Below are 15,075 nucleotides of genomic sequence, written 5' to 3'. Positions count from 1 at the left end.
AGAGGTGGATGGGCTGCTAATGGGGGGTGCCTCTGTCCCATCTCAGAGTGGAACCATTTCCTGGCAGTGATGCTGCCTCTCCGAACTGATCTGTCCGCCCACTTGCCCCAGGTCCAGGCTTGTTGCCCCGTGGCGAGACCCAGAATCCAGCCCAGAGCTGTCTGTGGAGGCACGAGTCACCTGATCTCTGCTTCAGAGCACCCAAGGGCCATAATTCCATTTACTTTCACTGGGATTTACTGGGCACTGACTACATGAGAAGCCCTGCACAGAGCACTGAAAGAGTGTCACGGGAGAAGACCCGGGCCCTGCCCCGCAAAAGCCTACATTCATCCCCATGCTGAAAACAGGGTTTGGCAGGAAGGGATTGGCCAAAATCCTGGGCCCGGAGAATGTCTTTGAACCAACCATCATAGAAAAACTCCAGTTATGGTACCAAATGCACTGTCATTTCATGGTTGACTTGACCTCTTGTGTTTGAGCAACCAGATCTGCTTCTGAAGCACAAAGGGCCACAGATGGGAAAATGATGGGGAAAATGGTGGTACAAGGTGAAAGAGTAACTGTGAATCAGGCATAGATAGACAAATAGTGTCCAGTGAGCCCTGCTTTTACACGTGTATATCATTCCACGATTTGGATATGCCACGATGGAAGTATTAGGGAATGCTCTTCCCACAGTCTTTTCTCGTGCCGCAACTTGACACAAGTGCACTTATATACAGCTCTGTAATTTATTTGTTTGTACTGATGTCTGTCTCCCCCCTTTAGACTGTAAGCTCATTGTGGGCAGGGAATATGTCTGCTTATTCTTGCACTGTACTCGCCCAAGTGTTCAGTACACTGCCCCGCACACAGTAAACACTCAATACATATGACTGAATGAATGAAGTGGGTTCTAGGTATACAAAAAACTGTCCTAAATATTCAAAGGAAGAAATGGATGTGTGCCATATGCCTCTCCACATTTACCTCGGCCTTACTGTCCTGCACCCTGCAGTACTTCGTGTTTTGAGGGGTTCGGGCTACACTAGGACAGTTAGGCAGCAATCTGGGTAATATCTTTTCTGCTTCGCTCTGATATAAATAATAATAATAATGGCATTTATTAAGTGCTTACTATGTGCAAAGCACTGTTCTAAGCGCTGGGGAGGTTACAAGGTGATCAGGTTGTCCCACGGGGGGCTCACAGTTTTAATCCCCATTTTACAGATGAGGTAACTGAGGCACAGAGGAGTTAAGTGACTCGCCCAAAGTCACACAGCTGACAATTGGTGGAGCCAGGGCTTGAACCCATGATCTCTGACTCCAAAGCCCGGGCTCTTTCCACTGAGCCACGCGGCTTCTCTAAGCCCATACCTTTGTACGGATTTATGGTAACCTTGCGTGCCAAGGTCAACACCCTCAGCATCTTATTCTCCTCCCACCTTGGATGGATTCTACAGAGTGACACAGGCCAAGGAAGGGAGCCAAAATCAGTGGAGAACTCTGCACTGTTATATGCGGGGGACAAGGCTCACCATTGTTACACGCACACACATATATATATATATATATATTGCTTTACTCAGTCTTCTAATGACTTGGGTTGAGGGGGGGAAGGGACTCATTTAAAACTCTGGGCAGAAGAACAGAGCTAAAGCATTTCCTTTGATTTTCTAGTGTGTGGATTTTTTACACTCAGTTCTCCTATAATAGTGGGATAATGTTCTTGAAAAGCCCCGTGTGATGGGAAAACACTCATTGATTCAATGGGAATTCACGGGTTGAGGGTCAATCATTCCAAGGTGTCACCGACGGGAAGTGTTATTAAATTTAACATCATAAACAAGAAAATAAAAAGGCTTCTATGAAGCAATAGCTTTACGAATGTTAGTAGATTCCTGAAAGAAAACAGGACTTATTTGGCAGCCAGGTTAACTAAACCAAATAATCTGAGAGCGTCCAAGATGGAGATATAAACAAAAATGCTAAAATGGAACGGGAAGAAAAATATGGTAAAAAAAAAAAATAGCCATCCTCACAACTGGATTTTTTTTCCCTTAAATTGCATATGGCAAGATTTTCTTTTTATGAATGTTATAAAATGCATAAAAATGTCAGACACTGATTAAACTTCAAAGAATAATAATTATGGTATTTGTTAAGTGCTTACTATGTGCCAGGCACTGTTTTAAACACTGGGCACGGGAATTTTTCTACTGCAATCAATAGGCTCCACTCTCTATTACCCCTGAAGTAAGTGTAGCATCAGTAGGTGATTAAGCACCTACAGTGTTCAGAGGACTTGTTCAGTAGAGTTAGAGGAGGTGATCTCTGCCCTCAAGGATTTTACAATCTAGTAAGGGGAATCAGACACAAAGGAATCAAAGGTTACTAAGTGACAAGAACATTCAACAACTGCACTCACTGGGGGAAGAAAAGAGCTGATCAAAGTGGGAAGGGAGGAAGCTCTGAGAATAGCATTTCCCAGATTGGCTGAAAAACAGTCCACCCCTAGTAATGGCATTTAATGAGCTCTTGCCCTCAGCGCTGGGCCCCGTACTTAGTGCTGAGGCTTCATAGAGCAGCACCTAACTGCTCAGCCAGTGGGAGCTCAAGAAGTGCTATTCCTTATTTACTGCTGCTGGAATTAGTTCTTTCTCCAAAGGATTGCTCTTCCAAAGCACCTTCTCCATGTTTCTGGACAAAATAAAAAGATTTCCCCAGCCATCCAGACTCTACCTTTCCTGGCTTCATTGCCCTGCTGCAATCACTGAACAAAGATAGTCCAGATTTCCCTCTCCTCTGGCTCGCCCGATATATTCCTTCTGTGCACAAAATGGAGGAACATCTCTGACTTCAAAGGGGTGAAGGGGAGGGGCAGGAGGATCTGGCCCGGTGGGATTAGAAACAGAAAAAGCTCTGCGCTCCGGATGGGTAACCAAGAACATATGAGCTGGTTGAATCCAGATCTTGGTGCCTTTGGCCTCCTCTGCAGGCAAATCACATTCCTCTGGCAAATACAGATTTGCCACTTGCCTACGTACCAGGCGCCTTGGGAAGATGGATTAGTTAGCATCTACAGGACAGTCTTTCCAAACCTCCGGCCAGCTCCGGGGCTGGAGAACAGTTTTGGTTGCTTTCAGATCGAGGTGTCCAAGAAAGTTAAAACCTGGCAAAGACATGGCATAACAACGCTGTGGCCTCTGGGTTACTATAAAAAGAGCCAACCTTTAGATTGGTGAGTGTGAGCGAGCGGGGGTGTTTCTTCTTTCACTCCAGGAAAGTTAGGGCAGTCTGATGTGGCATATGGCGGATTATCCAGGCAACATTTCTGTTTGAACTTAAAAGAGAAGGATAAACTCCAACCAGGTTGCCTGAAACAAAAAGTCCTGTTGTCTGTGGACTAAAGGAGGTATTCTTCTCTTTGAAAATCTGGAACACAGATATAGTTTCTGGGACATTCTTTAGCATGTCAAACAATGAGTGACAATTCCCTCGTAGATTAATGAAGGGGATGGGAACAGTTCAGTACAGTACATGTTAATGATCTAATGCAATAATATCTTGAATTTATGCAGTGCTTTCATTTTCCAAAGCCCTTTTCACATTACTCATTTTCTTCTCACAACATCTCTGCAAGGTAGGGAGGGGCTGGCATTATCATCCCCATTTTACTAATGGGGAAACCGAAGCCCAGAGAAGTTATGGGACTTGTCCAAGGTCACCCAGCCACTGGGAGAACTGGGACTAGAACCCAGGCCGTCTGCCACCCAGTCTCGTACTCGTTCTACTTGGTTATAGGATGCCCTCTATGGCTAGCTCTTCAGCCTCTCCGCATTCCCAGGAGATGGATATTGCAAGGTATTCAAATGGTTAAAACACATGAGGAGTTCTGGGTTCTAGTCTCATTTTCCACCCAGTTAAAATGGCTGGGTGAACAGCTGGGGGAGGAGGCCGGTACCTCATGGCTCCAGACGCATGTTCTTAGTGGTTAATGGTCAGAACCTCCTCCATACTCACCTGCCCACCCTTGGCTCCTTCCAGGGGTAGGGCTCCTCTCCCATGATGTTGGGCAGAAGGATGGGGGGTAGTCCCAGGCTTTAGATCACCCTCCCTGGACCCCTGATTTAGGGTGTGGGGGGAGAGAGACGGGGGCACTACAGCCATTTGGCTCTGGGCTTGTGTGCACCTTGCACTTACCTCCTTTTGGGGGGCTTGGAGGTGTCAAGTCCAAAGAGAAGACAAAGTCTTGAGTTGTATTAAATAGATATGGTTGATTGATTTTTTGTTTGTTTAGTAGATAACAATCCCTGCCCTCAAGGAGTTTACAATCTAAGGGGGACAAGGACACAAAAATAATTTAGGGATAGGACCACGGAGGAAAAGTGGATATGTAGATGATAATAATAATAATTATGGTATTTGTTAAGTGCTTACTATGTGCCAACATTGTAAGCGCTGGATGAGTGAGTGCTTAAATAATATGGTAAGGAAAATGATATATGCAGAAGCAGTGTAGCCTAGTGGATAAAAGCACAGCCCTGGGAGTCAGAGGGTTCTAATCCTGGGCTTCCACTTGCCTGTTGTGTGACCTTGGACAAGTCACTTAATACCTCTGTGCCTTAGTTTCCTCAACTGTAAAATGGGGATTGAACACCTATTCTCCCTCCTACTTGGATGGTGAGCCCAATGGGGGACAGGAACTGTATCCTACCTGATTAAATTCTATCTACCGCAGCACTTAGAACAGTGCTCGACACACAGTAAGCACTTAAATACCATTAAAAAAATACTACAGGAGGTCACAAGTAAATAAGTGCTACAATTGGCAATGAAGTGTCGAGATAAACTGCAGGATGACAAGTTATCCAGCAAATTCCCCATATCTAATGTGTAGAAGCAGGTGAGAACAGATTTTACACAGGGGAAAGTAACAGAACTACATAACCTCTGACTTGGATTCAAGAAATATTTCAAAAAGAAAACAAATCCCATCTTCTCCAGAGTAAAACAGAAACTTCATGGGTTGCCTGGCATTTTAAAATCCAAATGCATAAGCTATTTGAAACAGGTATCCATTCAGAGCTGTTGCTGAGAGGCTAAAATCCCAGGAATAAATTCACTCAGAGACAGCCTATTAAGCCCATTCATTTATTCAGTTCATTCAGTGGTATCTATTGAGCGCTTCCTGTGTGCAAAGCACTGTGACCAAGCACTGGGAAATAACCAAATAAAGGCTCAATAAGACTCAATCCTTGGCCCTCAGAGTGTTCACAATCTAAACATAAAAAAAATCACTTAATTTTTTTAAAACAGTATTTGTTAAGCACTTACTATGTGCTAGGCACTGTACTGAGCACTGGGATAGAAACAAGATAATCGGGTTGGAAGCAGTCCATGTCCCACATCGGGTTCACAGTCTTCATCCCCATTTTACAGATGAGGTAACTGAGGCACAGAGAAGTTAAGTGACTTGCCCAAGGTCACAGAGCAAACAAATGGCAGAGTAGGGATTAGGACCCAGGTCCTTCTGACTCCCAGGCTCTTGCTCTATCTACAAGGCCTCACTGCTTCTCACTTGATTGTATAGTTATCCGTATGTAATAACTGTTTTTTCTACCTCCTCTAGCTAAACATGTATTCCCCCCACCCCTATAGGTTTCTTTCCGAATTTCAAGGTAAACAAAGGTGATGAAATTATGCAAACATCCCGTATGTACATTTTTAAATTGGAGTGTGAAAAAATATGATCTCAACTCACTCTGATTTTCAGAACATGGGTAGGATCCTGGCTGGTGCATGGTTTCCATCTTTGCTTCTATAACCGTTCAACAGCCTCATCTCAGATCCAGGAGTTTTTCCCATCACTGGTCTGCTTTATTTTCAGGTAACCCCACTGGAGGGGGTCAGGGGAAAATACTGCACCATGTGGGATAGGGACTGTGTCTCAATTCATTACACTGAATCTACGCCAGTGCTCAGCATACTGCACAGAACCTATAATAATAATAATAATAATTGGCATTTGTTAAGCGCTTACTAGGTGCAAAGCACTGTTCTAAGCGCTGGGGAGGATACAGGCTGATCAGGTTGTCCCACGCGGGGCTCACAGTCTTAATCCCCATTTTACAGATGAGGGAACTGAGGCTCAGAGAAGTTAAGTGACTTGCCCAAGATCACACAGCAGGCATGTGGCGGAGCCGGGATTCGAACCCATGACCTCTGACTCCAAAGCCCGGGCTCTTTCCACTGAGCCACGCCGCTTCTAGTAACCTAGTAAGTAACCTAGTAAGTGCTTCTTTGATTCCCGTTTTCCAGGTAGAGAAACCCAGATACGAAGAGATTTTATACCTAAAAGCAAGTTTTCCAGAAGGGGCCAGAGAGGTCTTGGGCCAATGGATTTCTCATCTCTCTCTCGCACGCCTGCCCCTCTGCTCCTCCGGAGAGCAGGAGAGAGGTCCCCGGTGCTCGGACCATCTCCACGGGAAATGTTGTCGGGATTGCTTACAGCCCCCACCTACTACAGGAGTTGCTTGCCACATCTGGAATGTGTCTCCTCTTGAAATCTCTGACACATGGGTTCATTGTTTCAGATAAAATTCCAGGAATTTAATTCATGAGAACCTTCTGGAACAATAGAAAGTGCTGACTGAGGCGAAAGAGGGTAGACAGCTATTTTTGCCCCCGCCCTCCGCTGGGCCACCGTTCGGCACTCTCCCCCACCCATTTGAACTGGGCACCGGTTACTGTCCGGCCGGAGCAGGGTCGGTCTCGTGATGCCCCAGGGAAGGGCGGCGCCTCTCCCCCCTGCACAAGACTGAACTCACGTCAAACCGCTAAAGCCCAGAGAGCGGGTGGTGTGCTGGCCTAAGGAAACTGGGGAATCCAGCCACTTATAGGATAACAAGCACAGGAAAAGAGGAAGGGAGTTTGAAAAGGGATCATTCACCCAAAGGAAATTTTTCAATGATTTACACTTGCTGAATGACAGATACTACTCGGAGAGTAATTTAACCCTCAAATGGAGGCTTCTGCCTAATCATTATACGTAGTTTATTACTGTACTTGAGGGCCAAGCACTGTGCTAAGCATGCTAGGATAAATCCAAGATATTAGACCAGACCCAATCCTTGTCACATATGGAATTCACAGTCTTAAGAGGGAGAGAGAAGCAGGTAATTTGTCTCCAATTTAGGAATGAGGAAACAGGCACAGAGAGGCAAAATGATTTGCCAAAGGGCACACAGCAGGTCAGTGACAGATCCCAGGTCTCCTGACTTCTAATCCCATACTTTCCCACAAGACTGAGAGCCCCATGCGGGCCAGGGACTGTGTCTGACCTGATTAACTTGTATCTACCCCTGTACTTATTACAGTGCTTGGTACATAGTTAAGCCCTTTACAGATACCACAATTAGGCCATGCTGCCCTCGATTTCTCTGGGCAGATGTATGAGCTCGGTGGAAGCTGCACAAGATATGAGATCCTTTAATGGATGGTCATGTTAATAGCAGTTGTTAGCAGAGCTGGGAATAAAAACTCAACTTTTCCAGTCAATCATTCAACTGAATATGAATCAATCAATCAATCCTATTTATTGAGTGCTTACTGTGTAGAGAACACTGTACTAAGTGCTTAGGAGAGGACAATATAGCAATATAAAAGACACACTCCCTGGTAGCATTGAGCACTTCCTACATGCCAAGCACTTACAACAAATGCCTAGAAGAGTACAATACAATTTTGATGATGCTTCTGGGCCCCTAGTATTTACTTGGGAGCACAAAAGTGATCAGGCATGTTCACCTAAGAGGTTCTGACAGGGGTCCAGCCTCTGAATCTGCATCACTGCTCCTTTCTACATATGGACAAGCCCTTAATATTTCTGTAGGGAATTAACTGGGTTCTGTGGCCGAGGCTGGTAGGATCTTTAAATTGCATCCAATCCCATCCTTTGCTTTGTTCTAGCCCTTGTATCTGGCACCCTCGAGGGGGATGCCTTAGGTTCAGGCTTCTTGATTCTCTGCCTGGGCCGGCAGGGAGGTTAGGGGGAGGGGGTCTGGTTTACAATGTCTCAAACAAGGGTTTAGGGTCAATAACAGTTGCCTTGCAATCATAATAATAATGGCATTTATTAAGCTCTTACTATGTTCAAAGTGCTGTTCTAAGTGCTGGGGAGGTTACAAGGTGATCAGGTTGTCCCTCGGGGGGCTCACAGTCTTCATCCACATTTTACAGATGAGGGAACTGAGGCAATAAATACAACTGAATGAACTGCAATGTGCATTGCAATGTGCAATGATCCAATGCACAATGCACTTCACACCCTTTAATCAATCCACTGGGTCAGCGGTCCCCGTTCATGTGTGTTACTGAGTTGTATGATTTATCCAGCAACCACCAAGTCTAGCAAGCCCTTTGGCCAGAGGTGCCTCAGCACCTTCCTGTCAAAACTGTACCACTGCATCACACAGATTCTCTCTGGGCCAAGTGATCATCCTTGGCCTCAAGTTTCTGGCTCGGCTGGGCGGCCCTAACAGCTTCCATTCCACGGAGGACTCTTTTGTGAACTGACACCCCCTCCTCCGCCCTCCACCCTGCTCTGCTCCCCTAGCCCCCTGCTGATTTTCTATTCGGTTCCTTAAAAATTTGAATTCAATATGGGCAAAGTGCAAAACCTTTCAGGCCTGCCATGTGTGCACCAGGAGGAGAACCTAATCAAATCTGAGCTGTCCCATAACCTACCCAAGCAGCGCATGCAGTATCTTTCATTACTTCTCTCCAAAGGAGAATTCAGAAGCCAGACCTCTCAAGCTTTACTTGGAGAGTTAGAGTAAATCCATCTCAGACTCAGGTAATTAGAACAATTATCAGAGGAATCCAGACTCTTCATCTTTTTCCATTTTATACCTATGGAAAACGAAGACCTCCTTTAATCTATCATTGGCATTAGTTGAAACCCTATTGAGTAGTAAGCAATGTACTGAGGACTCTGCAAGTCCTCTAGCCTGTAAAATCTCAATGAACACGACTGATTGGTTAACTTAAGGGAGTAAAACAGCAGCAAGATGCATGCTCCCTGCCCTCAAGGAGCTTACTCTCTGATTGGAGAGCAGACAAAAATCATTTACAGATAATGCATTTGTGGGAGGGTCTTTACTTGTAGACTAGGCAAAGAGGTGACACTCCAGGTTTGACTCGCATCAAACTTAGATTCCCCCCTAGACTGTAAGCCCCTTGTGGGCAGGAATCCAGTCTACCACTTCCATCGTACTCTCCCAAGTGCTTAATACAGAGAAGCAGCATGGCTCAGTGGAAAGAGCGCGGTCTTTGGAGTCAGAGGTCATGGGTTCAAATCCAGACTCTGCCAATTGTAAGCTGTGCGACTTCGGGCAACGCACTTCACTTCTCTGTGCCTCAGTTACCTCATCTGTAAAATGGGGATGAAGACTGTGAGCCCCCCATGGGACAACCTGATCACCCTGTAACCTCCCCAGCGCTTAAAACAGTGCTTTGCACATAGTAAGTGCTTAATAAATGCCATCAGTATTATTATTACAGTGCTCTACATATGGCAAGCATGCAGTCAATACCACTGATTGGCTGATATCCACTATCGTTTTTTTCCTGGCCATAGGAGAAAGATTTCAGAAATACATCATGGCCTCTGGGAGTAGAGGGCAACACAATGTGCATTTAGGCCACCACACCCTTACTACCATGCTGGAAAAACAAAGATGGTTTACTTAGTCAAGGATACAAAAGGCTATTTAGGGCTCACTTTGTAGAAAGCACTGCATTAATCACTTAGGAGAGTAGAAGAGAGTTAGTGGACACTATGCCCAGCCAAGAAGCTTACAATCTAGCAGGGGGAGACAGACACTAAAATAAATTACAAGTGGTGAAGTAAGCCTGTATGTAAGGGCTGAACGGATGGGTAGCTAAGAGGTTAGAGATGACTCAATGACATAGATGATGCTGTAGGGTGGGAAATAAGGTGGGGAGATGAGAGATTAGTCAGGGAAGGCTTCCTGGAGGAGATGTGGTTTTAGATAGGGTTTTGAGGATGGGTGGATTTGAAGGGGGAGGACGGGAGCAAGAGGTTGACAGGGCTTAGGTGTCTGATCCTTCCTGTGAGGCCTATGAGGCCTGAGATCCTTGGGCAGGTTAGAAAAGTTCATGTACCCCAACCTCACACAGCTGAGCGGCTCCAGCCTTCCCTCTTAATCAAGACAACCTTCCTGTGGAGATTTTACTGCTTGATTTTTCCAGATCCCATCAGCTCCCAAACAATTCTTCCCCGATATGCCATCCTTCTGGAAGATAATATCTCTGCTGCTCCCAAATTAAGAAACACTGGAGCAGAATTGCATAAAGGCGTGCCTCTGGCCCGAAAGCTCAGCTGCAACCATCAGGTTGAACTCTGGATTCAGTGTCTGAGTCTTGCTCTCTGCCAAGCGCCTAACCAGTTCCTTTATAGGCACTGAGATGGAAAATTGAGGAGCAGGAGGTTGATTTTTAAATAAACATGCCAAGATCATTCACATGGGCCAGATCAGATGCAAAGAGTTCCGTAATTCCAGCATGCAGAAATGATTATTTTAGTAGGTAAGCCCCATGAAATTAAGGCTGGCTGCCTCTGTCTTGAGAGACAATGGGTTTTTTTTTTTCCTAAACAGCAATCTCGATCCCTGAGAACCTACTCTGCCCTGACTTTTCTTGTTCACATCAGGAGGCGGGCAGTCCTGCCACTGCTCCAGGAGGAAGAGACTGCTCCCCGGCAGCCTCTGGCCCCATCTCAGGCTCGGTGGACATGACCTTATCTGGCCGAGGGAGCACCTGGGCTCCTCCTCGCCAGCCGTTTCCAGCGCAGGCTGCTTGGAAACAAAGAATGGTTCAGCAAGATGGGCGGCGGAGTTTGGGGACAGGATCGCAGCCCAGCAGGAAGTGATGTGAGCCCACTGACCACACTTGTTAAGAAGCTGGCCGGCCATTAGATCAGAATGATATTGTGATATTCAAGCTCCGGGCTGAGGAAATGCATGGCCCAGACCTGAGCATCCTGGCCTTCTAGGCTGCCCCGGAATCCGGCAGGCCCTCCTGCTTTGGGGCAATGCTTTCAGACTCACCACAGTGTCATTCCAGCAAACAGTGTGGGTTTTCGGCACAGGGTCATGCCCACTGGTCCAGGAAATGACACGACACACGAGTGGCTGGAAGCGTTTCCCTGGAGCTTCTTGACCCCAGAGATCCAGATCATTGCCTCCACTGTCCGCCTTCGCCTGTGTGGTCTCAGCCAGCATGGGTACACGTCCACTGCAACTCTGGGACAACAGTGCCCCATTAGGCATTTTTAAAATATCACAAAGCAAAACAGTTGGGGGTGGCAGCAGGTTACAGATTCGTATTTTGTCATTTCCTGGATTTATACCTTTCCTCCTGCCTGGAACTCTCTCTGTTCACAAAGCTGCCAAGCCACACTTCTCCCCACCTTGAAAGTCCTCCTGAAACTTCATCTTCTCCAAAAGCATTCATTTGTTGCCTGATTAAGCTTCGCTGGCTGCAGCCGTCCTCAACATTTTATGCTTCTGGAACTTTTCACTGATATGTATTCTTAGCCTACACTGATTTACACTTATCCAATCTTCTCTTGATTTTGCTCTAATAGCCATAATGATTTGTGAATGGTCTGTCTCCACCAGTCTCCCCGTTCAGATTATAAACTCCTTGATGCCTCCTACCCCACTGTATTCTCTTCACTGCTCATTAGTCCAGTGCTCTGCACAGAGCAGATCCTCAAAATAGCCTATTGATTAGTTGGTTCTTCAAGAGGTTGTCATTCCTCCCATTTCCCTCTGTTATCATTGTTCTATGAGGTGGGATGAGGAATAAGGGGAAGGAGTTATCCTAAGCCTGCTACGGCATGGGGAAATGCCAAAGCATGCTCTCTGACTAGACTGCAATTTCCTTGAGGGCAGGGATCATGTCTACTAACTCTATTGTACAGTACTCTTCCAAGTGCTTAGCTCAGTGCTCTGCACATACTAAGGGCTAAATTAACACTAGTGATTGATTATCACATACTTAGGTGTACAATTAACCCAAATGTAGGCACTGATTCCAAACTGCCATTTGGGTAAAAAATGGCTTGGGACTGGACTGGGGCAGAGGACTACAATTTCACTCTTCTCTTAGGACCAGGACTACTACGTTTCCATGTGGCACCCTCAAACCTTACTGCTTCACAATCTCACCTTATGGGCAGGGACGGGGGTGGGGACTCTTGCCAGCGGTCAAGTCTGTCTGGAAGTGCAGCACTACTTGCCGCTCTGTCTTTCCCAAAAAGGTTCTTCTGGAGGGCTGAGCAAGAGAGTTGGCCTAGCAGCCAGTCAGTCAATCAAATTTATTGAGCACTTACTGTGTGCAGAGTACTCTACTAAGCCCTTGAAAGAGTGCAATATAACAATAATGATGGTATTTGTTAAGCATTTACTATGTTCCAGACACTGTTCTAAGCACCGGAGTAGATACAAACTAATCAGGTTGGACACCGTCCCTGCCCCACATGGGGCTCCCAGTCTTAATTCTCATTTTACAGATGAGGTAACTGAGGTACAGAGAAGTGAAAAGACTTGCCCAAGGTCACACAGCCGAGAAGGGAGGGAAATGGTGAAGAAGGGCGCATAGGGGCACTGACATTTTTCCTGGGTCACATGTTGGTCACAGCTCCTTGTGGGTGGGGAATATAGTTTGTGTTTCTGATCTGCCTTCCCAAGTAGTCAACTCAGTGTGTTGTACCAAATGCCACTGCAATCACAATAACTACCATCAATTGATGGTAGTTATTGAGTGCTCACTGTGTGCAGAGCATTGCATTAGATGCTTGGACGAATACAATGCAATGGAGCTGGCAGACACGATCCCCCACCCACAAGGAGCAGCGTGGCCTAGTGGATAGAACACAGATCTGGGAGTCAGAAGGTCCTGGGTTCTAATCCTGGCTCTGCCACTTTTCTGCTGTGTGACCTTGGGCAAGTCAGTCTAGTTTGAGAGATAGACACTGAAATAAATACAGATAGGGGAAATGGCAGGGTCTAAGGATACCACTAATTGCTACAACTAGAACCCTCAGACAGATGACCATTAGGGAGGAAGAAAGTTCAAAATGAAGGAAAAGAGGAAGGAAGGGCAGCCCGACTAGACAAGCAATGGCCAAACGCCTTCCAGGAGTCAATACCTTTTTGCTGGTTGCTCTAATCTTGTCTTTCAATGCCCTCATGAATGTGCTTGGCACCCTGTTCTCACGCTCTGCCTCTCTACCTCTATTGCTGCCTTTTATATTTGAAGATGATGCTATGAATGGTGGGTGGATGTGGCACAAAAGACCAGCGTGGGCCCGCCAATTCCTCCCAAACCCGCCCTGAGCACATCCAGATTGCCTTATGCCACTTGTTGCACCCGCTGCCACTTGTGAAGCTGCCTCTGGGTCTCCCTGTCTTCTCTGAGCCTCTGTCCAAGGAGAACAGCAGGCCCTGTCCTGACTGCCCCGGCCCAGCTGGTCTGTCCATTCCTGTTGTCTCCCAGCAGCCCACTGCTAATTGGCCACACTATAAGAAAGCTGTAAGAGTAGTCAAAGCCTCGCTGATGGTCCAGGAGGAGTGTGGCTCTCGGTCAGCAGATATGGGTTCCAGTTCCAGCTCTGACAATAGGAATGCTTTCTGGGGCTCTCTCATCTTCTGATCAAAGGATGACCTTGGGCACTCTGTGACATGGACAGGCCCAGGGGGTATCCTGAAAAATAGCTGGATCATGTGGGCGGCAAAGCCCACAGCAGCTACCAAGGCACAGACCTGCAGGGTCATGGCACTTGGGCACAGGGTCGCTGTGGTCACTTCAAACACATACGGGCTCTGTCTGTGTATCTTGTACCTTGTATCTATTCCAGGGCCTATGGCAGTGCTCGGTACATAGTTAAGTGCTTCAGCAACATGGCTCAGTGGAAAGAGCACGGGCTTTGGAGTCAGAGGTCATGGGTCCAAACCCCAGCTCCGCCAATTGTCAGCTGTGTGACTTTGGGCAAGTCACTTCACTTCTCTGGGCCTCAGTTCCCTCATCTGTAAAGTGGGGATTAAGACTGTGAGCCCCCCATGGGACAATCTGATCACCTTGTAACCTCCCCAGTGCTTAGAACAGTGCTTTGCACATAGTAAGCGCTTAATAAACACCATTATTATTATTAAATACCACAATTATTATCGTTTATGTAAAAGATCTTTGCCTGTACCTCACAGTGGGCTGCACTCCTGCATGCCTCCTCACTAATTGCACTCTGTGCCCAAACGAGCACCTGACCGGAAGGGACAAGAGAGTGTGAGTGGCAGTATACAAACCTCTGCACGGAGTAAGTGCTCAATAAATACGATCGAACAAAGCCACTAGCACCTTAATCAATTCCGCTGAGCAGGGTCTCAGACTGGGAGTCTCAACACCAAGGCTCACCTGGTGTTCTCAATGACAGTCCATCATCAAAGTGGCAGAGGAAGGAGCTCTGACCTCTGAATCTCCCTTCATCGAGTGGGGGAAGCTATTCTTGGTTTTCCACCCACACTATTTACTGAGCACCTATTGTGTGGCAGAGTACGACAGAGTAGAGCCGAGTTCTTTTCCCATTAGGAGCTTCAATAAATATTATCGACTGATTGATTCCCACACAGCTCCGGAAACACGCACAACATCCGACTCACTTTCACTATCAAGATGCTTCTGAGGAAGAGCCTGTGGCAGAGGCAGGAGTGCATTCCCCTCCACAAGCTGAAAAGCAAAGGTAACAGAGCTAAGGAGTGGAGCCTGCCCGGAAAGACTATACATAAGAGAAGCAGCCAGAAAGCCAGTGTTTCTTTATTGTTTCCCCAAACAAACCCATTTGCTATAAGCTGTTCCCATATCTTTTGTGTCCTGTCAACTTCCCAGAAAAACAGCAGGAAGACCAAGTGTGAACTCAAAACAACCATTTCCCCAGAACAATGCACTGGAGGGAGGGAGGGAGGGAAGGAGGGTTCTGTTTGGGGACTGCCAGGGCACTTGAAGAAA

The 15,075-nt window shown here is 46.6% G+C and overlaps 1 protein-coding gene across 7 annotated transcripts in view; it reads right to left on the bottom strand.

Moving 5' to 3' along the window:
- ERG (ETS transcription factor ERG) overlaps positions 1-15,075 on the bottom strand; it is a 203,427-nt gene that overhangs the window by 48,095 nt on the left and 140,257 nt on the right. The window lies entirely within an intron of this gene.

Source organism: Tachyglossus aculeatus, chromosome 18 (genome assembly GCF_015852505.1).
Source record: "Tachyglossus aculeatus isolate mTacAcu1 chromosome 18, mTacAcu1.pri, whole genome shotgun sequence".
Taxonomy (NCBI): Eukaryota; Metazoa; Chordata; class Mammalia; order Monotremata; family Tachyglossidae; genus Tachyglossus; species Tachyglossus aculeatus.
Note: the sequence above shows the minus strand (reverse complement) of the source record. Positions and strands in the feature narration are given on the sequence as shown.